Raw genomic sequence first — 6442 nt, forward strand, 5'->3', positions numbered from 1 at the left:
TTTTTTTTTTCAAAAAGTACCTTCAATTCCAAACTAATAAGACTAATTTTACCAAGTCCTAGCTAGTTGAAGTCATACAGAAAATCTACTCAATATGACCATTATATGTAATTCACCAGCAGTTGGCTTTTGACTTCTGCTCAGTCATAGATCATGAACTTGATCTATGAACTTGATCTCTTGGCTTGAGTTCATAGATCATGAACATGGAGAAGGGAGATGTGGAAGGAGGTCAACGCTAGGTGGGTCATGGAAGGTATTCTAGTACCTATTACTGAATTATAAATAATTATGCCAAAACTTATTAACTTAAAACAATAATTATTCTATTATTCATCACGGTATAAGTGAGTGGGTCAGGAATTTGTGAAGGGTTGTTCCAGCTTGGAATTTCTCATGTGGTTGCAGATAGACTGTGGAGGCTGTATTTGAAAGAGCTGGAAGTAGAGGCCAGCTAAAGCATCTAGGGCTATCCAGGGATCTCCTCTTCTGAGTGTATGTGACCTTCTAGCATCTCCATGTGGTATTGCTAAGTGGGATAGTTGGGGCTTCCTCATAGTACAGCAGAAGAAGTCTACAAGAGCAAGTAGTGAACACAATGGAAGGTGATTCACTTTTTATATTTTTAGGTTTTTGCCCCAGGATGCATGCACTTTCCAGAGAAGGATCGGGAAAGACAAGGAGAGGGAAAGCGAGAAATCACCCCTCCCCTCTAGGGTGGATAGTCATGCCACAGTCCCCCCTCCTCCATTCTCTTCTTTGGATTTTGGCACACATATACACATACCTGGAATGACTCTCAAGCCTAGAACGTGAACATGATCGGTCATGTGGGAATCCAGCACCTTAACCTCCATGCCACTTGCTGGGCCTGGTAATTCACTTTCCAAGACCTAATTTTGTAGTCAAATAATGTTGCATTTGCCATATTCTATTGGAATAACAGTCACAGGCCCACCTGGTTTCAGGGGTAAGAAACATTGATGTCCACCTCTCAATGAGTTGATCATTCAACCTTATACTAAAATAAGCTTTTTGGCAGTCATTTCTTAGAAAATACAATTAGCTACAGCAGACTATCTTTGTAAAATGTACATTTGCTTTTGAAAATATTGACAATTAAGTTTGTAGTTTGTAAAATATAGGTTAAGTTTAAAATAATTAAAGAATAGGTAAGTAGCTAGTGAGCAAGTGTGAGACATAGGCAGAATTCATGGGAATTGTTAAGTATAAGATAAATAGTAAGCAGATTATGTATGTGTCAAACATAGAAAGGGATGGAAAGAGTAGAGATATCTGTTTATGAGAGAGCTGGGTACTACATATTTATAATATATAAATATATCTGTGAACAAATACAAAAGAGATTCTCAGTAGTCAGAATATACAGTAGATATACATGAAAAATTAATATTCATTAAGTCTTTATTTGGCTACTCATTGGTAAGGTCCATTATGATCTTGTATATCTTCTGCCCAAGTAACACGAAACACACCATTGTTCATTCAGCTAACTGGCAAGCTCCATCTACAGCCAGGTGTATTTTTCCCTATGTCACTCCAATGGAATGTGGCTTATTGGCCCAGGGTGTCTTCTGCCTTTTGATCCCTGGCTTACACTTCAACTCTAGTCCTTGTAACCACACTAATGGAGTGGAAGACAGAGAGAGGGACAGAGCACTTGAGCATCACCACCCACAAGGTTCTGGTAGTGTGATCCTCTCATACAGTCTGTACTCTATCCTAATGTTATAACTTACTCCATCTCTTTTCCTTAGTGTCTGTGTTTTAAATAAGCTTGACAAAATGTGTGATTTGATCATTTCAATGTACTCTGTGAACCTTTCTACTCTGTGACCTCTGGTATTTAACTGCTAGTGACACGTGACATCATGTCTTCAGAAGCAGAAAGGCAAATCGTGGGTCCTTGTAACCCCAAATGTTTTCTCAGTGATGTCCCTTGATGGGTTCAAAACCAAAATAAAATAAATAAAAACAAACTTAATCAGGTACTAACCACTGATGTGCCAACAAACCGGATGTTCCCTGTAATCTCTAAAGTTCTGTTCAGCCATAAAACCCAAACCATGCCATAGACATATAAGTGAAAGCAGACAAGTATTGTCAAATGAAATCAAACTGCACCTTGGTTCAAGACAGATTTGGACAGGGGGGCAAGAGGCCAAGTCTTCTAGTAAGCTAGGAATAAAAGCTCATTATGGTGCTTTGATTAATCATCAAGTTTCATTAATTTTATGCAATTAAATCTACTTTATTGATTATTTTGTCATAATTGGTAAATATTTGCTAAAGCATACATTTATATGTGTGTGTGTTTCTATCCCAATCACTTTGGGGGTCTTAGGATTATATAAAGTGTATTTTGAGGCATTGAAAACTTATTTTATAATATGTTTCACTTGTAAATAAAGTAAATAAACTGATTCACAATTCTTAGTTTACATGCATCATGCAGCAACCAGCTACTTCGAGAGTCAAGAGTCATATATTTTGATAAGAGATATAATAGACGTGGTATGGGACCATAGAGAAGAAACATCTAACCTATTTGTGGGAATTCAGAGATGAGGATGAGAACAGTTATCAAGTGGATAAACAGCTGGAATGGACAACAACCGGGACAAATAATCAGAAGCAGGCACATTTTAGCTTTCATAGGGAAAATCAGATAGTGCCAGCTTGGCTATAGAGCAGAGCTGAGGAAGACTTACACTGAAAGAAGAGAATGGAAATATAAGCAGGAACCATATATAAAGAATAAGCAAATTTTATTAAAGACATTTAAACTTATCCTGAAGGCAATTGGGATGAACATAGAAAATAAACTCTACCCATCTTTGAATTCGAATCAAGGAAGAGACAGGATGAAAATGAGATAAGGAGAAAACTATAAATGATACGAATATTGAACCACCTTTTAAAGGGGTATGAAACAAGGAAGAGTACATTTGGGTTGAAACAAGAAATGCAGCTTTGATCATGTTGAGTTTTATTATCTGACTGTCAGTCATCCAATTAGAGATATTCAAAGGGAGTTGGAAATGCCAATCTATTAGAGAGAAATCTGGGCTGAAGACAAAGGTTTGGAGGTCATTAGTGGCATCCGAAATGATGGAAGTGAACAACACTAACAATGAAGACAGTATAGAACTAGACAAGACATGGGCAGAATGAAATGAATGAATGAACACTAATATTTAGAAAATGGTTTAAACAAGAAATTGACTGAGACAAGGGAGAAAGGCGAAGCAAGAGAGCAAACATTGCTGGAAGAGGGGAGTGATGACCAGTGTCAGATATTCCTGAGAAATCAAGTAAGATAACAATTGGAAAACACTCTTTGGACTTAGCAAAAACATAAAATTTTTAACAAAGGATGTCAGTGAAATGATGGTTGCAGAAGACAAGTTAAAATGGCTTGATTAGATCATACAAGATGCGTAAGTGGAAATAACGGCTGTCCAATAAAAGTGGCTCCTAGTGATGAAAGAGATGGAGGCAAACTGAAAGGAGATAATAGGAGTTTTAATTTTGGAGGTCAATAGAGCTCTAAGTGTTCTTCATATAGGTTCTAGAAAGAACTACCATCCCCTGAAATCATATGCAAAATGTTTTATGTACATTAATGAATTTATGTGAGATACTTATTTATAGCATGAGATTTTTTATGGCCATCAGAGAGCAAAACATTAATAATTAGAGCTATACATAATAGATACACATTAGTTTTATACACTATATGTACAATGTTAAAACTTGCAGGGACCTGACTTTTTACATAATAACAATAGATTATTTTGATTAGCTTTGTTTCAAACAGGAAAATAAATGTCATTGTTTTATTATAAAGTATATTTTGGTATATATGTTACTACTATTTCCTATTACCCACAATCTTCTCTGAAAAAATTTATAAATCCCCACCTGTTGCCATGTCTGCTGCATTGCCGTCTGTAGGAAGAGTATGTTTCCCTTTTGTATTGACATAGGCCTGATCATATTACAAATCTCTGTTCATGTGATGTGCACATAAGTGATCTTGCCACATCCTAGCACAAATTATACCATGGAACGCTTTTCTCTGCCACAGGTTCAGATAGTGCTATCTCTGAAACAAACAATACTCAAGCACATTCTTCAAAACCTTACCCTGCTTCATGTGTTCACGCATTGCTGTTCTCTAGGTACTGATGTACTTTCAGATGTTTGCTCCTTTTCCATGCTATGTAATTAGTATAAAAGACTATATCAAGTCTCTTTTTTTTTTTCACAGAACAAGTATATATTTGTACATGACAATATACAAATTTAGACCATGGTAAAAGAAAACTGAGGCTGTACTCTTTGGGGCCTATAAGAGGCAAATAAAATAAAATGATGAACTTGAGCATGAAAAAGTAAAAGTAGGGTGTCCCCATAATGCAGTGGTTAAATATTTCATGAGAATCCAGATCCCACATAGTCAATCACAGTTCAAGTCCCAGTTCCAGCTGATTGAAAAGCACCTTAGATACATGTGCATGTGTGACCCAAATCCTGCTTGAAAATATGCTGGATGCATGTATGTGTGCACCAAATCCTGACAGGGTGGAAAATGGAAGAAAGAAGATTGCAGCATGGTTATCTCTCTCTCTCTCTCTCTCTCTCTCTCTCCCTCCCCCCCCCCACCACTCATGCCTCCTGGCAATGAAAAAAAAGGTAAAATATAGACACAGTGACAGTGGCACAAACAGTAGAAATGCTGCTGCTTGAAGCTGGAGACCATATGGGGAGGCTCTAAATTCATGTCCTAGGTCCACCTGAACCTGACACAAGCCCGAAGGCACAACCATGATTCTGACTGGCTACAGCGCGGGACGGAGGATTCAGCACGAAGACCTTCCCCCCTCCCGAGAATAAATAAATAAACTTTAAAAATATAAAGGTATAATCCAGTAAAATGTTGTAAATGTCAAACCAGCAACGTTCTCAAAAAAACGTAAATTTCAATTTATTTTTAATCCTCTTTATGAGATACATTAGAAAGGGGAAATATGTGTAATTGGCTTAAACAAATATACAGAATTTATTTGGGGGATGAAGAGGAAGAAAAAGGGTGAAATAATAAGGATCATGAAACTAGAGAGATTTCTTAAGGAATAATCAGATGAGATTATTAACTTGCTCAAATAGGTGGATGGTACACTTTTGATGAAAGAAAGAAATCAGAGGACACTTAGAGAAAAGTACAAGAACAACATTACATTAATCATGTATGGAAACGGAGAGAGATGGAATAAGAAATTGAGTTAGAACTGCATGATGATGTTTACTACTTGATTGGGCATTGGGCATTTGGAACTTGAAGTAGCATCATACCAAGTAGGAATAAATTTTTATGCTCAGATCACTTCTTCCCTACTCTTGCTAATTTATTATTTTTTAAAAAATCACAATATCATGTATAATGAACAAATAAACGTGTAGAGGTAGTGACATTGCACGATTCTTTGCGTGGTTCTCCTTTGCCTCAAAATCAACATATCTAAAGTCAAATTAATGCCTTTCCTTTTATATCAAACTCCGTCCAGGTGTCCCTTCTGTGTGACCTTGCTATCCTCCCAGTAAATAAAGTTCATAGTCTTGGAATGCCCATTTAATTAATTCTAAATTTTGAAACTGTAAGTAGGATGATAGTAAGATTTGTTGAGTGTTACTTCCAAAATACTTCTTAGTTCTCCTCTTCTGTTTTATTTTTCTGTCACTTGATGTCTCATGCCATATTTTTGTAAAAGTAATTTAACCAATACTTTTCTAGTAGTCTTAAAGAAGTTAGCCCGAAGTCAGGATGTAAAGAGATCCTTGGGACAGACAAAGGGAGAAGATGTGTGGGGGAGGTGCACTGATTATATATATGAATATGCAGCAGGTGAAACGCTGGAATCATTATGTCCACACAGAATAGAGGAAACTCATGCAGACAAGTCAGGGAAGGCAGGTTGGGTTCCCTGGCTGCATGTGCCATATAGACAGAAATAGTATTCCAGCCCAGACCATAGCACAAGAGCAAGGTGGGACCCCTGCTCTAAGTCTGGACAGAGAACAGACAGAATGAAACATGGTACTGGAAGCACCATCTAAGCAGACTACCTGATTCCCAAAACTATCTCTGCCACATGCTTGTGGACTTCACGCCATTTATTTAACCTTTCTGTATCTCCCATTTTATTATGTGTAAAATAGGGATAAAATAATATTTACATCACAGGATTAAAGGAGATCATTCATATACGAGGCTCGCTCAATAAATGCCAGCTATTATTAGCATCAATATTTCCACACCTGAGAAACTTGGCAAAACTGAGTATTTGCAGCAAGAGATAAAAGTTAGAGGTCATTGTAAAGCTAATTTGTATAAGCAGATGAAAGTCAGGGATAATCT

The sequence above is a fragment of the Tupaia chinensis genome, unplaced genomic scaffold (genome assembly GCF_000334495.1).
Source record: "Tupaia chinensis unplaced genomic scaffold, TupChi_1.0 Scaffold000085_1, whole genome shotgun sequence".
NCBI classification, from domain to species: Eukaryota; Metazoa; Chordata; class Mammalia; order Scandentia; family Tupaiidae; genus Tupaia; species Tupaia belangeri.